This window comes from Miniopterus schreibersii (assembly GCF_964146895.1).
Source record: "Miniopterus schreibersii genome assembly, chromosome: Y".
NCBI classification, from domain to species: domain Eukaryota; kingdom Metazoa; phylum Chordata; class Mammalia; order Chiroptera; family Miniopteridae; genus Miniopterus; species Miniopterus schreibersii.
The window spans coordinates 6328010-6351715 of NC_138120.1; the positions used below are offsets into that span (position 1 = coordinate 6328010).

General features: G+C 37.6%; 1 pseudogene across 1 annotated transcript in view; it reads left to right on the plus strand.

Moving 5' to 3' along the window:
• Positions 1-18361, plus strand: part of LOC308551996 (WD repeat-containing protein 64-like) — a 36321-nt pseudogene extending 17960 nt beyond the window's left edge. Inside the window, exon 5 of the transcript in view lies at positions 18204-18361. The product of the transcript in view is annotated as a WD repeat-containing protein 64-like (transcript). The remainder of the gene's footprint in view (positions 1-18203) is intronic.
• The last annotated feature ends 5345 nt before the right edge of the window (positions 18362-23706 follow it).

A 23706-nucleotide genomic window follows, 5' to 3' on the forward strand; every position in this document is an offset into this window, starting at 1 on the left:
TTTTTGGGTTCCAATGTCCCATTTCCCTCAAGCAAGTCCTGAAAGAGGGGCAGCTGGGAGTTGAGCAGAGCCAGAAGCAGGGCCAATGTCCAGAGCTTCTGTTCCATGTTACAGTCGAGTATGGTTCAGCATGCAAGTTAATTAAAGTCTGTTAGTCCATGTGTGGAGCGCCATCTGGCTTGTACAGCATAGTGTGTCCCTGCAACAGGTATAACTGGAGTCAGGCAACTTGGAGCCAAGAGAGAGTGGCTTCTTTTTCTAGAAGTGTATTTAGATTTGGAGCACTTGCAGTGGCCACGCCCATCCTGGCCAATTACCTGTTTTCAGGTGTGATTGATGGGCAATTAGCCTCCCAGGTAATTCTGACCTTACTTGGCATGCATCTAAACTGCCTTTGTCTAGTCCTTTCTCCCATCAGTCAGCAGGGAATAGACTTGGAGAATGTTAAATGCAGTTTTTTGGCAAAGCTATTTAAATGGCATGCCTATATCTTTTGGTCTCCATTTTCACTTCTTTTCTGTTATTGTAATATCAGAAGTATTGTAGTTTTTAAGGATGGTTTTTATTCAAGCAAGTTGAACTACTGAGAATTTAAGCTCAGCATTTAACCAAGGTGCCTGGGATTTTAAGACAAATGTTACAGATTGCATTTTCCATCCAAAATTTTCCAAAATCCAGGGGAACCATGAATCTCATAAGTGTCTGTCCTAGGCTTCTACTCCCATTACAGTTGGCAATTATTTCATAGCTATTTCAGATTCCATTAGCATTAGCATAGACAATATGCCCTGTTAACCTGTTGAGTTAGGGCACAGTCATACCCCTATTGCATGAGTTTTTATAGTCTGTTGACTCTGTTCTATTCATTGAACTAAAGCCTTGATGTCTTTCCATGCTGCTTTCTATCCTTTTTCTTCTTCTTGAAACAGGATTCCCTCTATATGATCTATTTAAGATAGAGACTTTTTCTAATGAATGACATTCTTCACTAACTGTAAGATCAGCTTCTCTGAGGATACCAAGGCCAGCCTTTAATCCTCCTTGTAGTCCCCTTTAATTTCTTTTAGAGAGCCAATGTTGTTGCATTTGGGTAGCTATGGCTTGGGAGCAGTTGGGGTATACTGACCCAACCCAAAATGTTGAGTTTCCCATGCCACTGTTAAATGGGTAGAGGTAACCCCAAAATGAGAAATTGAGCAGTCTGTAAGACTTCCCAAAAGCATGCAGGATGCAAAAAGGGTAGGGTAGTCACAGATATATCTACCCACCAAGTAATTCCAAAAATTTGTGATGAGGACACATTCATTTTTTTCTTGTTTCTTGGACATCCAGCCACAAGAGCATGGCTGGTGAGTCTGAGGACAAGATACACAATGACAGGTAAGGGAGGTCACTGCAAGCATTTTCCCATCATATCCAGGCATTTCTCTTAGCTTCTCATAATCTATAGCTGTATAATACTAATTTATATTAGACACATATATTATTCTATGAGGGGTATTATCAGGAAGGTTTTCCTGCAGTATTTTCCCAGCATGGGTCCTTTATAAAAGGTGTATCCAGAAAAAAATTTAGAGAAGACCAATGTGTGGCAACAAACAGCTTATTTCATTATTATAACTGATAATCAGGATATCATTTTCTAATAGCAGAGAACAATAAGCAGGCATCCAAGTTAAATTTTTTATATCTAGTAAGTGAGGGAGTCTGAGAAGGCAGAATTTTTTTTCCATAGGAAATCATAAGGGGGATAATAATTAAAAATGATTTTATGTTCATTCAATCAATACCAATTAAGTGATATAAGAACAAGGTTTGAGCAGCATTAATTAGTAAGCATGCAGGCCTTGTTGGAGCTTTAGGATAGCTGTCTGCCTTTAGTGTCAGCAGCTTCTTATCCTTAAAAAGTCTGAGATCTCTGCTGTAGATGGAGGCAAGTGTCAGAGACAAGAGTAGGTGTCCATTTGCAGTCAGGCACCTCCTTTTCTTTTTAAAGAGAAATGTGAATACATGAGTTAACTTGTTTCAGCTTGGCTGCAGATGGGTTAGTTTGTAATACATGGTAAATTCCCCTCCAACAAGGTTGGAGGGAGCATTTTATATGATTCTTTTCCAATAGAACAAATCTCCTGGTTGTAAGCTATGATATTTGAAATATTTGTCTCCTGGAGCACACTTTGAAATGAATTTTTATTAATTTATCAATTTTTTAAGTTTCTTAATAAGCCCTTGACAATAATGTAAAATGTCTCATTTTAACAATGCCTCTTAATTCAGGACATAGGATGGCCAGTGACTATTTCATAAAGAGAAAGTTTATTTTTGCCAAAAGGAGTAGACTTCAGGTTGAGGAGTACTATAAGGAGAGCTTCTGTCCAGGGGAGATTAAAGGCTTTTGACATTTTGGCTAATTGAATTTTAATTGTACCATTGGTACATTCTAGCAGTCCAGAGGACTGGAGGTGATAGGCACAATAAAAATGCTGTAGAGTGGTCCGAATATTACAGATGAATTTTATTATTAACCCAGGGAAATGAGTCCCTTAGTTACTATATAACTCAGAGGGAATGCCACATTTGGGGAATTAGGAATTACTATTATTTTTTTTTAATTTTTATGTTTTTTTAATTGATTTTAGATATAGAGGGAGTGAGGGATATAGACACAGAAACAGATGAGAGAGAAACATCAATCAGCTGCCTCATGCACAACACCTAGTGGGGGTCCAGCCCTAAACCTGGGCGTGTGCCTCAACCTTAAACTGGAGACTTCTTGGTTTGTGGGTTGATGTTCAAACACTGAGCTAAACCATCCAGGTGGGAATTATTATTTTTTTAAATAATAATTTGCCAACTGTTAAGGCTGTTGCTCTCTTGCAAGGATATGCCTCAGTGCAGTGAAAAAACATACAAGTCATAACAAATACTTATTTGTATCCCTGAAATGGCAGCATTTAGATAAAATCTAATTGCTATACCTCAAATGGGCCTAAAGGAAACATCCTCTGCACCCAGGGAGTGGTTTTACTAGGTTATAGTTTGGACACATAGAACATCTTCTATACAAATTTGTGAGCTACAGTAGGAGAAGGTTTCCAGTAGCATTGTTTATAGAATCATCTTTTCAGGACCCTGGTGTGGCTCATGTACATGCTCAAGTACATGGAGTTGGGCCCCTATAGGTAAAATAGGCTTCTTATTGGGTCTAGGCCATATCTCTCTGTCTGGGTCAGTTTCCCCCTTTTGATTGCCATACCCTCTTTCCTTCTTCCAAAGCTATCTGTTGAAACTTTAAAAGATAATCTTTTATTGACTTAATAGAGAGCAAAGAACATTCTCCAGTCTGGATAACTTGACTATTCAATGCCACCTGCTTAGGTGCAGCATTGGTGAAATGATTTCCTTTTCCTTCCATGTTGGTAGCTTTAGAATGCCCTGGGATTTTGATAATTGTCAATTGTTTTGGTTGCTGTATGGTACCTAATAATTCTGCAACCAGTTTTCCATTTTTTATGGGCTGCCCCAAGGAAGTTAAGAAGCCTCACTGCTTCCATAACATCCCCAAGTCATGAGGTACACAAAATGCATAGTATCAGTGTAAATAATGGCAACCTGACCTTTGGTCACTTAAAAGCCCAAGTTAGAGGAATTAGTTCAGCTTGCTGGGCAGATTTTATTCTTATCAGGTAGGTAATTTTCAACTATGTCTACCATGAACGTTATTGTATATCCAAACCAGTAATGTCCCTGTTCATCCTTCAGATAAGATCTGTAAAGAAAATTAAGCCAGCATTATCATTAGTAGTCTCTTGTAAAACATTCTTGGAACAAGGAGGTGGTCAGTAAGCAAAACACAATTGTGAGTGTCTTCATCTTATAATGAGGGTAACAAAGTGGCACGGGTAAGGTGATTTCACAGAGTTAAAACAATGTTAGGTGTAGAGAGCAAGAGCATTTCATAAGAAGCTAATCGACTGACAGAGTGTGATGAGAGTTCAGCAAAAATTCAACATAATGAGGCACATAAATAGTTAAATGAGAGCCCATAACTATCTCTTCTGTCTGTTTATATAACATGGCTGTCATAGATATCACCCTCAGAGCCCTTTTGCTACTGAGTATAGTTGCTGACTATAATATCCTATAGGTCCGTGATGATCACTGTGTTTTGAGTTAGAACTCCTAAAGCATTTATTTTCATGGTGTGAAAAGAAAGAAGGGAAATTTGTAATCTGGATGTTTACAGTTTGTTTTCCTTTGGAGTTCCATTGAATTGGATCAGGTTGATCTGACTTCAGTAGGGATACAGAGGTCGGGCTATTAATGAACAGTTTGGAACCCAATTTTGGCAATATCCAGTCAAACCCAGGAATCCTCTAAGTTACTTTCTTATTTTTGGAAAGGTAGAATTCCAGTGAGCCTTTCAGGGTTAATCGGTAGTCTAGTTTTAGATATGAGATTGGTACCAATGTAATAATCTGGTTAATATTTAACAGGAAATGAGTAAAGGAAAGACTACGCAATATAGGCATGCGAGATAATACAGCTTTGCTAATTTAACACTCTTCAAGTCTGTTCCTCACTGATTGATGGGGGAAGACAGGACAAAGACATTTTGGGCTCATGCCTAATAAGATCTGAATGATGTGGAAAGGTGCTTTCCTGCCAGTCATGCATGGAAGTGAGTCAGTGGCCAAGATAGGTGTGGCCACTGCAAAGATATGAAACATATGAGTATTTAAAATTCTGAACAAAGGAGTGTGCTCTCTTGGGTGTTGCTCTCTTGGCTCTGGGTTCTTTCTGCTGCTTGCCTACGCTGCTGTGACACCTGTTGCAGGGCATGCACTCCCCTGCACCCATGTGACTCATGGTCATGTGGGCTCCACACAGTAGACAAATGGATTTTTATTAGCTTAAATGCTGAACTGTACCTGGCTGCAACATGGAATGAAAGCTCTGGACATTTGCCCCCCTTTTGGCTTTACTGGAATCCAAGTTGCACCATTTCCAGGGCTGGATTAAGGAACATGGGACTTTGCAACCCAAGGAATGTAACTCCATTTAAATACAGTCTTTTTCCACATCTCATTTTCCCAAGTTGCTTCTGAAAATGCTTATTTCAGCAGAACCCCAAGAACTTTGCTCCCATGAGAGACAGAGAACTTCAATTCTCTGCTAAGCAATTATAGCAAGTCAGCTAGGAGGAAAAATGCACCTGTGGACCATGTATAAGGCATCCCTCCCTGCCAAAGCCAGCACTCAGAGAATGAAGCAGCAAATAAAGTGAAATATGACTGCCAAATACCTCACTTGGAGCTGCTTGCTGGCCTGAAGCTCCATAAAAAATGGAAACCTGGTCTTGATTCTCTAGAGCCTAGTGAGAAATGGAATTTACCCTCCCTATTCTGGGAATTCTTTAATTCATCTCTCTCTTTCTCCCCTATTCTAATTCCTATATGGGCAATTCACTTTCTCCTCTGTGCTTATTAGCACCTAGGATGCTACTGTTTTAGATCCAGGGTTGGCTCCCTGGGGATGTGGCTTCTAGACATGTTCCCAGACGGGGCAGTGGAAGCTGCCCGTGTCCCAGCAAAGGGGAGTGCTGGTACTTCCTCAATGGCAGCCCACAATAATTGGGTCTGAGAACCCCCATAAGGTTAAAGGGAGGTACACACATGCTGAGTGCCAATATCGTAGGTTTTTTTGCCTGATGTGGGAGATATGAAAAGCATCCCAGGCACTCAGATTTATTATGCTTTTGCAGCACCTCACATCCATTCTGATAGCTTGTTCACAGTGTCTTTGGAGCCCCTGCTCACATTTAGGAGGTGCTAAGCTAAGGGGTCAAAAGAAGGGAAGTTAAGGGTGATATACCCAGCAGAAAAACACACCTCAGCTCCTTTAAAGCCTGCCACCAAAAACCCAACTCCCAGCCCAGCCAAGCTATGGGCACAGAGCTCTCTTCCTTATTTTTTCAGACAGCATGTTAACATTCACTGGAACCCCTCCTTCCAAAATGCTGTCTGGAAGTTCTCTCCTTATTCCCCCCATCCTGCAGGCTTGAGGAAGTCACTGCTCAGACCTCATCACTGTGTTAGGTAGGAGTAGGAAGGGATCCACCATTACATACTTTGAGAAAAGCTGCTAAACCAGTTCTGCTAGATGCAATGGCCCTGCCCTCTTTCTGCTCATTGCTAAGGGCAGAAACTACAAGGTTGCTACTCCACTATTTTGATTGAAGGTGCAAATAGTCATTGAAGCCGCTGAAGCTTAAAGAATGTAAGTCTAGTCCCTGTGGCCATATTGCTTGAGACAAAAGTTTATAACCAGACGATGGAACCAAACTGTGGCAAGTCTTCAATGCTTGTTGATAATGCTGTTTTCTTTTGCAAACACAAAGATGTTTTAAATTCATGTAATTGTTGCTGCTTGTCAGTAATGTTGTGTTTCCACACATGGTTAATAGAAAAGGCTCAAATATACAGTCCTCAGGAGAATGAAGGGTTTTTGTTACCTGATTTGGAGAACTGACTGAAAAAAGACTTTAAACCCAGGCTTGAGATTTTGTTAATCTATCCACATTAACAGAAAATATTAGTTCCTTTCAGTCTGATATCATCAAGATTCTTAAGGGCCTGAAGCTGTTTGAAAAATATTACAGTGACAGATTACTGACTCAACTATTAAAAACCAGTTAAAAAAGCCAGATTTGTTTTTTATGAAAGCCTCCAATAAAACCAGAGTCATTAAAATTACCTGTGTGGAATTAAATAAGTCCAACACCAAAGGCCTGATCAACACTGGCATTGATAATTCTCCATAGTTGGGAAAATTGTATTGCTATTTTAAAAAGGTCTCTGCACCAGCATGGGAAAGGAGAGGCAAGACACAAGTCTTTGGACCCAGAGACTGTCAATGAGCATCTTCTGCAGATGCTAGCCCCTAGCACATGAACAAAAACCAAGCAAAACATTTCCTCAGCTTTCCAATCTCTCTCCATTCTGTAGGATAATTTTTTCTCTCTCCAAAATGAACAACAGTGCAATTTTCATTACTCAAAGGGCACCGGCTCTGTCATAGAATGAGAGTGTAAGTTAAAATACATCAAGATGGAGGCAGTCTGAGTGGAAGCTACACTGACACCCTTGCAGGACCAAACTGGAATTACAACTAAAATATAAAAAAAACATCCTGAATAATCAATTGAAGATAAACAAGAGCAATCTCATAACCAAGAAGGAAAAGTGAAGACAGCATAGAGACTGGTAGGAAGTGCAGAGGCACAAGAGTGCTGGTCGGGCTCCCACAGGAAGCAGCAGCTGAAGGTCAGGAGGGATCTCAGCTTTGGGGGGTGCACACCAAGGATTCTGGGGCCTAAAACCCAGTCTGGGCTTCCTAGCCAAGAGCACCAGAACTGTGAAAGTTTCCTACCTAACATCTGGCTGTGAAAACCAGCTGGGTTTCTGAATGTCAAGGAGAGATGACTGAAACTGCAGCCACCCAATTAAAGAGCCAATGCACAAATGTTCAGGGTCAGCCACTCACCTTCGGCTCCAGCGAAGGGAGGGCAGAGTGGACTGGAGCTCTGTGAGGAGAATCTAGGGTTTGGGGCTCTGGAGAGTGGGATCAGAAGGCGTTCATCTGGATTCCTGTACTGAGTCATTCTCCCAGACTGCAGAGGACGATTTGCTACTTTTGCCTGAGGTGGGAAGCAATTGCCCCACCCTGCCTGAAAATCTCTTACCCTACCCAGAAGAATTTCTACAGCCTGAGGCTCATTAAGAGAATCAGATTAATCAGCCTGCAGGCAGAGGTAGATCTCAGAGGGCTTTGAGTTCTTTGCCAGATCCAATTTGGAACAGAGGCCTTGGAAAAGCAGACTTTGGTATGCATCTTGGTCCTGTCAAACCATACCCAACACCAACAAAGGAGACCTCAAGTAGAGGGTGGTTGAAAGCTCCAAACAGGGTACTCAGGGCCAGTCACAAACCGTGTCTGACATTGTCCTGCACAAGAGACCCTCCAAAAATACTGAGAGTCCCAGCAGATCTACCTAATACTCAGAAACAAAACAAAACAGGTAGCCAAATGGGGAGACAAAAAAAAATCCCCAAATGAAAGAACAAGAAAAGTCTGCAGAAAAAGAGCTAAATGAAATGGAAATAAGCAGTCTATCAGATATAGAGTCCAGAATACTGATTGTAAGGATGCTCAACAGCACAAATAAAGATATGAAAATTATGAAGAAAATTAAGAATAACATAGCAGAAATAAAGAATACATTGGTAAAAATAAACAGCAGATTAGAGGAAGGTGAAGATCAGATCAGCAAATTAGAAGACGGTAGAAAAAAAACACTCAATGAGAGAACTAAATAAGAAAAAACAATTAAAAAATAGGACATTTTAAGGGAGCTGGGGAACAAAATGAAACATAACAATATTTGCATTATAGGAGTACCAGAGGAGGTGGAAAGTAAGCAAGGGTTAGAGAACCTGTTTGAAGAAATAATGGCAGAAAAGTTCCCTAACCTGGTAAAGAAAAAAGTCATACAAGTTCAGGAGGCACAGAAAATCTCAAACAAGAAGAATCCAAAGAGGGACACACCCAGACACATCATAAATAAAATGCCAAAATTCAAGACGAAGAGTGAATCTTAAAGGAAGTTAAAGAAAAGCAATCTGTTACCCACAAAGGAGGCCATGTAAGGCTTTCAGCTGACATCTCATCAGAAACTCCACAAGCCAGAAGGGAATGACATGAAGTATTCAGGATAATGCAAAACAAGGATGTGAAACCAAGACTTCTCTATCCAGCAAGATTATCATTAAAGATAAATGACAAAATAAAGAGTTTCACAAACAAACAAAAAGGCTAAAAGAGTTTATCACCATCAAACCAGCATTACAGGAAACATTAAAGCAATTGCTGTAATCAGAAGGAGAAATAGAGAGAGAGAGAGAGAGAGAGAGAGAGAGAGAGAGAGAACAGGAATAAAGAATTAAAATGGAAATAGATAAGTATCAATAATAACCTTAAATGTAAAGGGATTAAATCTTTTTACTAATAAAAAGATATGGAGTAGCTGAATGGATAAGAAAATATAACACAAATATATGCTGTCTACAGGAGAACCACCTCAAAACAAAAGATTCACACAGGGTAACAGTGAAAGGATGGAAAAAATTTCCATGCAAATGGAAATTAAAAAAAAAAAAAAAGCTGGGGTAGCAGTTCTCATATCAGACAAAATAGACTTCAAAATGAAGACCATAACAAGAGACATGAAAAGTCATTACTTAATGTTCTGGCCACCATGGCCAGAAGAACACCTAAGGAACTAACAGTAAAGGTAGAAAAAGATCCCTGTTGTACAGGACAAGGCCTGACAAGCTAGCCCAATAATTACCACTCCCTCTGAAGTCCTTTAGAAAAACAAAACAAACCAGCCACACTCCGGTCAAGCATAACCCCATAACTCATTGTAAGACATTGTATTTAAATCATCCCTTTTATGTTACTAAGGGTCCCCCCACCTTGTTTCATGTTACAAAAATTGACAACCTAACAAATTATCAAATTATTAGAAGCCCCTTTACCGTAGTTGCCTTTGTAGTTACTGAGTATAAAATGTGGGAAGAACTGAGGGTCAGGGCTGTACCTCAGCTCTTACATGGGTGAGACGCTGCAACTGTAGCCGCTGGCCAGCTAATAAAGGCTCCAAAATTCAAACACAGACTCTGGTGGTCGTCTGTCTCAGGTCACACCAGAACACTAACACTAAAAGGATCGATCCAACAAGAGGATATAACCCTGATAAACATATATGCACACGATATAGGAGTAACTAAATTAAAAAAACAAAAACAAAATACACTTCTAGGGGACTTTAAGGGAGAGATTAATAGCAATACAGTCATTCTAGGGGATTTAATACCACACTGAATTCACTGGGTAGGTCTTCCTGACAAAAAATCAACAAGGAAACAATGACCCTAAATGAAACACTAGTTCAGATGGATTTAATTGACATTTACAGAACATTCTACCCCACAGCTTCAGAATACACATTCTTCTAAAGTGCACATGAGACATTCTCAAAGATAGCCCACATGTTAGGACAAACAACAATTTCTCTACAATTTCAAGAAGATTGAAATCGTATCAAGCATCTTCCCAGACCATAGTGGCATAAAATTATAAATCAACTACAATAAAAACACTAAAAAAAATTCAAACACATGGAGGCTAAATGCCATTTTTAAAACAATGAATGGGTTGTCAAAAAGATCAAGAAAGAAATAAAAAAGTTCCTGGAAACAATTGAAAATGAACACAGAGCAACGCAAAATCTATGGGACACGATGAAAGCAGTCCTAAGAGGCAAGTTCATAGTAATACTTCAAAAACAAGAAAAACTTCTTATACACTGTGTAACCCTACACCATAAAAATTTAGAAAGAATAGCCCAGAATAAGTAGAAGGAATGAAATAATAAAGGTTAAAGTAGAAATACAAAAGATCAGTGAAACCAAAGCCTAGTTCTTTGAAAAGATAAATAAGATTGAAGAACCTTTAGCCTGACTCAAGAAACAAAGAGAGATGACCCATATAAACAAAATAAGAAATGAAAAGGATGAAATAACAACTGACCCAACAGAAATACAAAGGATTGTAAGAAAGTACTATGAACAACTATATGTCGCCAAGCTGGACAACCTCGATGAAATGGACAATTCCTAGAAAAATACAACCTTCCAAAACTCAGTCAGGAAGAATCAGAAAACCTAGATAGGCCAATAACTGCTGATGAAATTGAAGTAGTAATCAAAGAGCTCCCAACACACAAAAGCCCTAGACCATATGGCTTCACAGGGGAGTTTTACCAAATATTCAATGAAAAACTAACAACAATTGTCCTCAAACTATTTTTAAAAATCCAAGAGGAAGAAACACTTCTATGCTTTTTACAAGTCCAGCATTAGCCTAATTCAAAAACCAGGTAAAGACACTGCAAATAAAGAGAATTACAGGCCAATATCTCTGATGAACATAGATGCTAAAATCCTCAATGAAACATTAGCAAATGAGATCCAGCAATATATTAAAAAGATCATACAGCACAACCATGTGGGACTTATTCCAGGGGTGCAAGCTAGTACAATACTCACAAACAATAAATATGATACATCACATAAACAAATGGAAAGGCAAAAATCACATGATCATATCAATAGATGCAGAAAAATTATTCGACAAAATCCAACACCCATTTTTAATAAAAATTCTCAGCAAAGTAGGAATAGAATTATCATACCTCAATGTAATAAAGGTTGTATATGACAAACCTACAGCCAACATCATGCTCAATGGGCAAAAACTAAAACCATTTCCCCTAAGAACAAGAGCAAGACAGGGGTGTCCACTTTCACCATTCTTATTCAACATAGTACTGGAAGTCCTAGACACAGCCATCAGACAAGAAGAAAAGATAAAAGGCATCCAAATTGGAAATGAGGAAATAAAACTCTCATTGTTTTCAGATGACATGGTATTGTACTTAGAAAATCCTAAAGACTCAACCAAAAGACTGCTAGATTTGATCAATGAATTTGGCAAGGTAGCAGGATACAAAATTAACACACAGAAATCAATAGCATTTTTATGCACCAATAATGTACTCTCAGAGGGAGAAATTAAACAAAAACAATCCCATTTACCATTGCAACCAAAATTTAGATATTTAGGAATAAACTCAACCAAGAAGGTAAAAAAACCTGTGCTCAAAAAACCATAGGACATTGCAAAAAGAGATAGAGGGAGATATAAAATGGAAGAATGTACAGCGTTAATGCATTGGAAGATTTAAGATTATTAAAATATTCACACTAACCACAATCTATAAATTCAATACAATCCCTATTAAAATACCAACAGCATATTCCACTGATCTAGAATAAACACTTCAAAAATTTATATGGAACCAAGAAACAACCTGAAGAGCCACAGCAATCTTGAGAAAGAAAAATAAAGTTGGATGGATCACAATACTACATACCCAGTTATACTGCAAAGCCACTGTAATCAAAACAACCTGGCAGTGGCACAAGAAAAGACATATAAGTCAGTGGAACAGAACAGAGAACCCAGAAATTGACCGGTGCCATTATGGTCAGTTAATATTTGGCAAAGGAGGCAAGAACATAAACTGGAGTAAAGACAGCCTCTTTAATAAATGGTGTTGGGAAAATTGGACAGGTACATGCAAAAAAATAAAAACTAGATCACCAACTTACTCCATACAGAAAAATACACTCAAAATGAGTAAAAGACTTAAATGTAAGATGTGAAACCATAAAATCCAAGAAGAAAATGTACAAAGCAAAATTTTAGACATCTCTTCTAGCATTATGTTTGCTGATAGATCTCCTAAGGTAAGAGAAACAAAGGAAAAAATAAACAAATGGGACTACATCAAAATAAAAAAGTTCTGCTCAGCAAAAGAAACTATCAACAAAACAACAAGGGATCCCACTATATGGGAGAACACATTTGCCAATGACACACCTGGGAATTCATAGAACTTAACAAAAGACAAACAACCCAATTAAAATATAGGCAAAGGACTTAAATAAACACTTCAAAGAGGACATACAGATGGCCAAGAGACTTATGAAAAAATGCTCAAAAGCCACTAATCATCAGAAAGATGCAAATTAAAACTAAAATGAGGTATCACTTCACACCTGTCAGAATGGCTGCCATCAACAAATCAACAAATGACAAGTGGTGATAAGGATATAGAGAAAAGGAAACTGTGGTACACTGCTGATGAGAATGCAGACTTGTGCAGCCACTGTGGAAGGCAGTATGGAGTTTCCTGAAAAAATTAAAAATTGAACTGCCATTTGACCCAATGATCCCACTTCTAGGAATATATCCTAAGAAACCGGAAACACTAATCGCAAAGAAATTATGCATTCCTATGTTCATAGTACTGCAATTTACAATAGCTAAGATCTAGAAACAGCCCAAGTGCCCATCACTAGATGAGTTGCTAATAATGCTGTAGCAAATTTATACCAAGGAATACTATGCAGCTGTAAAAAAGAAGAATCTCTTATCCTTTGGTACAGCATGGAGGAAACTGGAAAGTAGTATGCTAAGTGAAATAAACCAGTCAGAAACAGACAAATACCACATTATCTCTCTTATATGTGAAATGTAATATACAAAATAAGCTGATGAACAAAATGGATCCAGAGACATAGAAGCATGGAACAGACTGAGGGATCTCAGAGGGAAGGTGGGGATGGGGGGGAATGTGAGGAGGGATTATAAACATATAAGTTTATAAGCATAACCCATGGACACTGACATTGGTAAGGGGAAAGCTCAGGGGTGGGGTGGATGGGGGGTGCAGGAGATCAATGGTGGATAAATGAGATGTCTGAAATACTTTCGACAATAAAGATTTTTTTTTAAATTTTTTTTGTGCTAAACCTGGTCATTTTGTTATTGTTTGTGAGCTCTCCTTGTACCCAACTAAAAATTAATTAGTTGATTAATTAATTAATAATAAATAAAATAGATCCCATCTGAGCCTAAGCTTAACTGCACCAATCTGTTTAATTCAGTTCACCTGTCATTACTAAGTCAGTGAGTTAAATTACTTCTTCTCTGAGCCTAAGCTATTTAAGCCAATCAGCTTAACTCAATTCACTTGTGATTTACTAAATTAGTGTATGTTATTGTGTGTCAATAAGAAAGCCTGTGTTTCTAAATTATTGTGAAATGTGTCTGCCAATCTAGGGAATGCTAATTGCTCACTTTTAGCTTTTTCCTTTCCCACCTGATCCCTCCAGAATTTGGAAATTCTTAATGAGTGAGTTATGGTAATGCATTTCTTTGCATTAATCCAATAAGACCAATTACAAACTATACCGTTTTATTGACTAAGGTTTTGACTGGAATGCTATGTCTATGGTAGACACACCTGGATTCTGGATGCCAGCAGAAGGCCTTAATTAATTGAGATTGACTTTCAAACTTTTCGAAGCCCATCAGAAGTCACTTGCAAGAAAAAGGCCTGATAACTTGCTTGGTCACATGGTTCACAACAGTCTTTCCAGGGAAGGGACAAAGGTCACTTTCCTTAAAGATAGAAAAAAGATACCTCAAAATGCCTTTAGGGACCTCACAGACTTGAGGACATGACCCAAACCGGTATTCTGGGCACTGCCTGATGGCAACTATGTGGCATTGGCCATGAGAGGATGATTGCTCACTGGATTTCAAACTAAATAAATGAAATTCCAGCAAAGTAAATTTGAGAAACCTTATGTGATCAGTTTGATCAGTTGCTACTCCTGTTTTGTTTATGCAAATAATCAAGCCAAATTAAAACTAGACTTAATACAGTTTCTTTAAACATGAGGGTAATTTTAAGGAAAAAATTTTGCCTTAATGGAAACTGCAATGCCCAATTTTAAATATTGGACTCCAATACAATTAACTGCCTTCAAAGTTTTTATTTTCAGGCAGTTTGTATATGCCATAGAGACCTGAACACCTGATGGCATCACCAGAAATGTTCTAACTTCAGACAATCTGTCAGATTGTCACTGCTGGCTTTCTTTCCAAGTAAAGCTTCTTCACAACTGTTTATGATTTGCTGTATGCATTAATCTTTGTGTTTCATTTGCTTCTATTTTCATAGAATGTGTACCTATGCCATTGTTTACCTAATTATTTGTGCACACAATATAGGCCTCAGTTTAGAATTCATTGGCATCACTTTCTTCTGCAGTGAGACTCAGTGGTTTGGACTTATGGTTGAGTCAATGCAATATGAATGATTTATCAGCTTCACTTGAAACTGTTTTTCCTTGTCTGCCCAAACAGGTCAGATAGAAAAAGCCCATAGTTTCTCACAGGGGAAATCTTAAAATATTTCCCTTAGTTTAATTTAGATTAAATATGATGAACATGTATACCCACCAAAAGATCTTCAAATGAGTATGGACACCTGCCTCCAGGAAAGCCACTTTTCCAACCTAATTAGGGAAACTGTAAGTTAGTCTTTCCCTTTGTCACATAGGTGTTTGCCTTTCACTAGACCTTTAGTTGTTATAAGTCTCCTCACTTTTCAATTTTGCTACTTAACCTTCTTGTCAAGTTTGTCATTTCCAGAACACAACAAGGATGCAGACTTGTGCAACCTGTCAACCTCCTGGACAGCAGAATGACCTGAACTTTGCAAAATTCTCCTTCCCTGCACAAAACTCCTTTTCCTTTTTGCTTCCCCTTCCTCTGTTCGATGTGGAGAACATCTAAGCCTTGGGATATGGAGGTCTCTGCCCATTGACAGTAGGAAGTAGTTACAGAAGACAGCAACCTTTGCCCATTTCTCCTTTATATGATTTTAAAGTGGTTCCATGTTTCTGGGGGGGGAGGGGTAGCTTTGATACCATTGTAATAACCTGGTTATTATTAACAAGAAAGGAATAATGGGAAGACCAGATAATATAGGCATGCCATTTATACAGCTTTTCTAATTTAGCATTCTTCAAGTCTGTCTCCTCTAACCAGATTAGAGAAGGGAACTGGACAAAGGCAGTTTGGAATCATATCCTAAAAGGTCTAATTGATGTGGGAAGATGCTTCATTGTCAGTCACACCTGAAAGCAAGCCAGTGGCCAAGTTAGATGTGGTCACTGCAAGGACATGAAACCTAAATATTTAAACTTTTCACAAAGGAGCATGCTCTCTTGGTATCTTTCTCTCTTGGACTTTGGTTGTCTGGCCTCTTGGGACTCCTTTGCAAGAGGTGCATTCCCTTGTGCCCACATGGCCATGGTCATGTGTGACCCACACAATGGACTAACGGACTTTAAATAACATACTGATTTGGACTCAGCTCCATCATGGAAAGGACACTCTGGACGCTGGCCCTGATTTGGCCCTAGTAGAACTCCAGTTGCACCTTTTCCAGGACTGTGTTAAGGAGCAGGGAATGTTACAACCTGAGGAATGTAATCCCATGCAAATAAAGCTTTTTACCACATTTCATTCTCCTGTGGGTGCTTCTGAAAATGCTTATTTCAGTGGTACCCAAACAGACTCACTCCCACAAGCAACAAAGATGTTCAAGTCTCTAATAGCAAGATGGCCCAAGATGTTTTACTTAAGGTAAGCAGAATTGAAGCTTATCTCTTGAGACTTTATGTCTTTTTATAGCTAGCTGCTTTAATAAGTAAACAGTGTCCTTTAAGGAGTCTAGTAATATACTAGAGCATAAAAGTAAATTGTCCATATATTGGATTAGAGTGAAATCTCTAGGAAATTTAACATGTTTAACATCAATTAAATCAGCCTTTAATATCTGAGAGAAATAGGTGGTACTTTCTGTATATCCCTGTACTATTACTGTATAAGTATATTGGTAATATTCTCACATGAAGGCAGAGAGAAATTGACTATATTTTTCTACTGGAATGCTGAAAAAGGCACAACATAAATCTATTACAAAAAAATACTGGCAGTCCACAGGAATGACTGATAATAAAGTATGTGGGTTTGAAACCACAAAATGTCTTGGAATAACTAACTTATTTATAGTTTTGGGATTCTGTACAAATCTCCATCCTATTCCATTTAGCCTGTTTACTGGAAGGAGAATTGCATGGGCTTGTATATAAAATGACAAGTCCCCTTTTAAATCTTGTATAGTGAGCTTAATTCCAGCTAGAGTATTAGGTCTTAAAGAATATTGGCAAACATTAGGCAGAGGCAAAGTATTATTAGTAGTTATTTTAATAGGAATGGCTTACTTGATTTTACCAATATCTGTACTAGAAATGGCCTGAAGTTGCATTGACTGGCACATCCTGCAACAAATGCTCGGTTTCAAGATTATTTTCCTCTGGTGGAAGTTTAATGTCATAATTTTTCCAGTGGTTCAGTATCTGATTTATTTAGTTCTAAATACATTTAACCCTTTCTGGGGAAATATATGTGGGCATCATGGGTTTCAAGAAAATCTCTATCAGGTAAATTGGGGCTGAGCTAACCAGTAAAAATATACATTGCGCCATAACATCCCCTAGTTGAAAGGGGACAGTTTCTGATTTAAAAATAGTCATTGGTTGGTTGGATATCCCTACAATTTGCACAGAAGCTTTACTCCAAGAGAGAGGACAACTTAGTTGTGTAGGGTTAACAATGAATGAAGTAGCCCCAGTGTCTACAAGGCTTAGTAATTTCCCCTTTAATGATAATTTCAGTTTCTCCTAAAGTATTAGTAAGTAGAAGGGGAAATACCCTCTCATAGTCCTTGGAGCAGCCCTTTGCTTGCTTCTGTTACTTTCTCTTTGTAAATCCCACTTCAGTTTTATACAATTCTTCTTATCATCACCTGTTTTTTTACAGTACAAACAAACTCATCTTTCCCCTTGTCTAAGAGATTTCTGAGTAGATCTGACTTGGATGCTTAATTGTTGGAGCTTTACATTCAGAATTTTGGCAGCTTTATCTTTTAATCTCTTTTGAACTGTTTTAGATAGTTGATCAGCCAGGATACCCAGCATCTATAATCTGCCAGTATAATGTATATTGTTTGATTAAAGTTACAAGCTCATCATCTAGTCCTTCCCAAAATGCCAAATTTAATAAGGGATCATTGTGATGATACTTAAGTCTGTCCAGAGACAAAACTGAGTATTGTTTGAAAGTTTTTCCAAAATTGAAAAAAATCAAGCACTGGTTCATCAGGCTCTCTTTTATACTGCAGAATCTTTGTATAGTACCTTTCCCAGAGAAAAAGCTCAGGTATGGCTTGGAAAACCTTATGAATTAATTTTCCAGGTATGTCTGTGTTTTAAAAATCCTCTACCAGGAGTATTCCAGCAAATGTTATTTAACTATTCTATTGCCTTACTCTCAGAAAACAGTAGCAGTATTAATTGGAATAGGTCAGAATTCCCATGATTATATGTTCTTATAGATAAATCAAATTCCTTTGAAAACTCCTGGGGGTCCTGGAAAGGGTAAGGGAAAACTTAAGTAAGGTATCTTAATTATGTTCTAGTCCAAGGAACATAGAAAATCACTGGTTTCCCTTTACCTGAAGCAATCTTTTTCCTGAAAATAGTTGCTAGAATTCCAGGATCTTTCTCTGAATTTCTATTGTCATTTTGCTCCAGGTCAGTGTGGAGTGGTAGTGGAGGAGATACACAAGGAGAAGGAAGAAGGTAGGGGCAAGTCTGAACAAGGAAGCTCAGAGAACAAAGAGGATAGTGAAGGAGCTCTACAAGAGGAAGAAATGGTGATAGCATTTATTAGCTTTGGAAGCCTTCTTTAATTCAGGTAAAGTCTCTAATATTTTTTATTAACTTCCTGTAGGGAAGATATTTTATATGAGCCTGACCTAGAAGTTTCTAATTTCCAGTCAGGATAAGCTTTCTGTTAATTCAATTTTATTTTATTGTATTCTATTTTTTAATTTATCTTTACTCTTGGAAATATTAAAGATGTCCCCTTTTTCCCCTATTAACCCCTTCTATTGCCGACCTACTCCCCACCCAAGGCCTTCACCACATTATTGTATGTGTCCATGGGTATGTATATATACATATAAATACAATGGTTAACCTCTCCCCACCCACCCACTCAACTCTGTCTTACATCTGAAACACATCAGTCTGTTCCATGCTTCTATGTCATTTAATCTATTTTATTTATCAGTTTATTATGTTCTTTAACTTTTACATATAAGTGAGATCTTGTGATGTTTGTCTTTCTCGGCCTGACTTATTACAGCTGCCCAGTATTCCATAGTGTAAATGTATCACAGACTTTTTACTCATTTATTTAATGATTGGCAGGCATTTGGGCTGTTTCCAGATCTTAGCTATTGTAAATCATGTTGCTATAAACATAGGGGTGCATATATTCTTTCTGACTAGTGTTTCAGGATTCTTAGGATATATTCCTAAAAGTGGGATCATTGGGTCAAAATGTAGTTTCTTTTTTAATTTTTTTAGGAATCCTCATACTGTTTTCCATAGTGGCTTGGCAGTCTGCACACCCACCTGCGGAGTACAGGGTCCCCCTTTCTCTCCACCCTCTCCACTGTCTGTCATTTGTTGATTTGTTGAGGGTAGCCATTCTGACAGGTGTGAAGTGATACCTCATTGTGGTTTTAACTTGTATCTCTGATGATTAGCAACACTGAGCATTTTTCACGTCTTTAGGCCATCTGTATGTCCACTTTAAAGCATTTTTATTCAGATCCTTTGTCCATTTTATTAATTTCTTGTTTGTTTTCCTGTTGTTGAGTTGTATGAGTTCTTCGTACTTTTAGAAATTAGACCCTTATCATATGTATCCTTTAAACATATGTTCTCCCATTCAGTGGGGTTCCTTTTTATTTTGAGGATGTTTTCTTTTGCTGCACAGGAGCTTTTTAGTTTGATGTAGTTCCATTTGTTTCTTTTGTTTCTCTTGCCCTAGCAGATGTATTGGTGAAAATTCCAGTACATGAGATGTCTGTGACTTTACTGCTTATGTTTTCTTCGAGGATTTTTATGGTTTTGCAACTTACATTTAAGTCTTTTATCCATTTTGAATTTATTTTTGTGTATGGAGTGAGTTGGTGGTGTAGTTTCATTTTATTGTATGTACCTGTCCAATTTTTCCAACATGATTTATTAAGAGACAGTCTTTACTTCATTGTAGGCCCTTGCTTCCTTTGCCAAATATTAATTGACCATAATGGCTTGGACCTATTTCTGGTGTCTCTGTTCTGTTCCATTGATCTGTATGTCTGTTGTTGTACTGATACCAGGCTCTTTTGATTACATTGGCTTTGAAGTATAGTTTGATATCCAGTAAAGTAACCCTTCCAACTCTGTTCTTTTTTCTCAACATTGCTGCAGCTATTTGGGGTCTTTTTTGATTCCATATGAATTTTTGAAATATTTATTCTAGCTCTGTGAAATAACCTGTTGGTACTTTAATAGAAATTGTATGGAATTTATAGATTGCTTTGGGTAGTAAGGACATTTTAATGATATTAATTCTTCCAATCCATGAACATGGTATATTCTCCCACTTGTTTGCATCTTCCTCCATTTCTTTTTTCATTGTACCATACTTTTCCGAGTACAGGTCTTTTATATTCTTGGTTAAGTTTATTCCTAGGTATCTTATTTTTTTGTTGCAATGAAAAATGGTATTTTTTTTTTTAGTTTCCTTTTCTGAGAGTTCATTGTTGGTGTATAAAAATGCGATTGATTTCTGTGTGTTAATTTTATATCCTGCAATCTTGAAAAATTCATTGATTCAATCAAGCAGTCTTTTGATTGAGTCTTTAGGATTTTCTATGTACAATATCATGTCATCTGAAAACAATAAGAATTTTATTTTCTCATTTCCAGTTTGGATGCCTTTTATCTTTTCTTCTTGTCTGATGGCTGTGTCTAGGACTTCCAGTACTATGTTGAATAAGAGTGGTGAAAGTGGACATCCCTGTCTTGTTCCTGTTTTTAAGGGAAATTGTTTTAGTTTTTGTCTATTATGATGTTGGTTATAGGTTTATCACCTATGACCTTTATTATGTGGAGGTATATTTCCTCTGTTCCCACTTTGCTCAGAGTTTTTATCAGAAATGTATACTGAATTTTGTCAAATGCTTTTTTTGCATCTATTGAAATGATGATATAATTTTTGTCCATTTTGTTTATGTGCTGTATCATATTTATTGATTTGTGAATATTATACAAGCCTTGCATTGCCATGATAAACCCCAATTGGTCATGGTGTATGATAATTTTAATGTATTGCTGAACCTGGGTACTAATATTTTGTTGAGGATTTTAGCACCTATGTTCATCAGGGATGTTGGCCTGTTATTTTCCTTCTTTGTAGTGTATTTACCTGGTTTGGGGGTTAGGATGATGCTGACCTCATAAAAAGAGCTTGGAAGTCTTCCCTCCTCATGAATTTTCTGGAATAGGTAAGAAGATTAGGTTTTAATTCTTCTTTGAATATTTGGGAAATTTTACCTGTAAATCCATCTGGTCCCAGATTCCTGTTTGCTGGGAGTTTTGTTTTTTTATTACTGCTTCAATTTTATTAGTTGTTATTGGTCTGTTCAGGTTTTCTTCCTCTTCCTGCTTCAGTTTTGGAAGATTGTGTGTTTCTGGAAATTTGTCCATTTCACCCAGGTTGTCTAGTTTGTTGGCATAAAGTTGCTTATGGTATTTTCTTACAATCTTTTGTATTTCAGCTGAGAGAGTTGTTATATCACCTCTTTCATTTCTGATTTTATTTATGTGGGTCCTTTCCTTTGTTTCTTGGTAACTCTGGCTAAAGGAGCATCAGTCTTGTTTATCTTTTCAAAGAATTAGCTCTTGGTTTCATTGATCTTTTGTATTGTTATTTAGTCTCTATGTCATTTATTTCCACTCTGATCTTTAATTCCTTCCTCCTACTTAGTTTGGGCTTCTCTTGTTCTCTTTCTAAATCTTTAAGTTGTAGGTTTAGATAACTTATTAGAAGTCTTTCTTGTTTTTTGAAGTAGGCCTTTAGTGTTATGAATTTCACTCTCAGGAGTGCTTTTATTGTGTCCGATAGATTTGGGGTTGCTGTGTGTTCATTTTTACTCTTTACCATGATGTTTTTGATTTCTTCCTTGATCTCATTGGTAACCCATTAATTGTTTAATAACATATTTAGCCTCCCTGTGTTTGAATATTTTTTAGTGTTTTTATTGTAGTTGATTTCTGCTTTCATGCTGTTGTGATCTGAGAAATCCTTGATATGATTTTAACCTTCTTGAACTTGTAGAGACCTTCTTTGAGTCCTAACATGTGGTCTATCTTTGAGAATTTCCCATGTGTGCTTGAGAAAAATGAATATTCTGTATATTTGGGGTAGTATTTTCTGTAAATGTCATTTTTTTCCATCTGATCTAGTGTGTCATTTAGGATTGCTGTGTCTTGCCTGGATGGGCATGGCTCAGTGGTTGAGCATCTACCTAAGATCCAGGAGATCAGGGTTCAATTCCTGGTCAGGGCACATGCCCGGGTTGCAGGCTAGGCAGTCAATCAATGACCCTCTCATCATTGATGTTTCTATCTCTCTCTCTCCCCCTCCTTTCCTCTCTCTGAAATCAATAAAGATATGTTTAAAAAAAAACAACACAGGATTGCTGTGTCCTTGTTGATATATTCTCTAGAAGATCTGTCCAGTGATGTCAGTGAGGTATTAAAGTCTCCTACTATGATTGTATTGCTATCAATCTCTCTCTTAAAGTCCGCCAGAAGTTTTTATATATTTGGATGCTCCTATATTGGGTGCATGTATGTTTATCAGAGTTATATCCTCTTGTTGGATCGATTTACTATTATGTAGTGACCATTGTTGTCTCTCATTATGGTCTTCATTTTAAGTCTATTTTGTCAGATATGTGTATTGCTACCCCAGCTTTTTTTTCATTTCCATTTGCATGGAAAATTTTTTCCCATCCCTACACTTTTATCATGTGTGAGTTCTTTGTTCTGAGGGGGTCTCTTGGAGTCAGCATATATATGTGTCATGTTTTCTTATCCATTCAGTTACCTGATGTCTTTTGATTGGACACTTAAGCCATTTATATTTAAGGTCATTATTGATAGGTACTTATTTATTTCCATTCTTTTTTTATGTCAGTGTTCCTCTCTTTCTTTATGTTTCTTCTTCCACCAGCCCCTTTAACATTTCTTGTAGTGCTGGTTTGGTAGTAATAAACTCCTTTAGCCTTTTTTTGTATGTGAAGCTCTTTATTTCACCTTTAATTTTGAATGACAGCCTTGTTGGGTAGAGGAGTCTTGGCTTAAATCCCTTATTTTTTATTACTTTGAATACTTCTTGCCACCCCCTTCTGGCCTGAAGTGTTTTGAGTGAAAAATCTGCTGTCAGTATAATGGGTGCTCTCTCGTAGGTAACTTTCTGTCTCTCTCTTGCTGCTTTTAAGATTCTTTCTTTATCTTTAATGTTTGTCATTTTAATTATGATGTGTTTAGGTGTAGGTCTTTTTGGGTTCATTTTGATTGGGACTCTCTGTGTTTCCTGAACTTGAGTGACTTTTCCCTTCACCTGGTTAGGGAAGTTTTCTTTTGTTATTGCTTCAAACATGTTCTTTAATCCTTGCCTGAATTCCTCTTCTTCTGATACCCCTATGATATGGATATTGTTACGTTTTATATTGTCCCCAAACCTCCTTAAACTGTTTTCCTGTTTGTCTGTTTTTTCTAATTGCTGCTCTGATTGGGTGTTTATTTCTACCCTGTCCTCTAATTCACTGATTCAGTCCTCAACTTCTCCTTAATCTACTGGGGTTTTTTTCCACTGTATTCTTTATTTAGCTATGTTGTTCTGCATTTCCAATTGATTCTTATTACTTTGCTAGAGTATCCTTATAACCATTCCTTTGAAGTCTATATCTGATAACTTGCATACCTCTGTTTCATTTAGTTCTTTTTCTGGCAATTTCTCCTTTTCTTTCTTTTGGGTTGATTTTTCTTTGTCTCTCCATTTTATTGTTTCAGTTTTCCAAGGAAAGCAGGTCGAGGCTGTTGGGCATGAGCAGAGCCTCATTTACAGTAGTCCCAGGGCCCTGTGTCCATCATCCAGGTCCTGATGGCTGGCCTAAGTGTTTGTGAA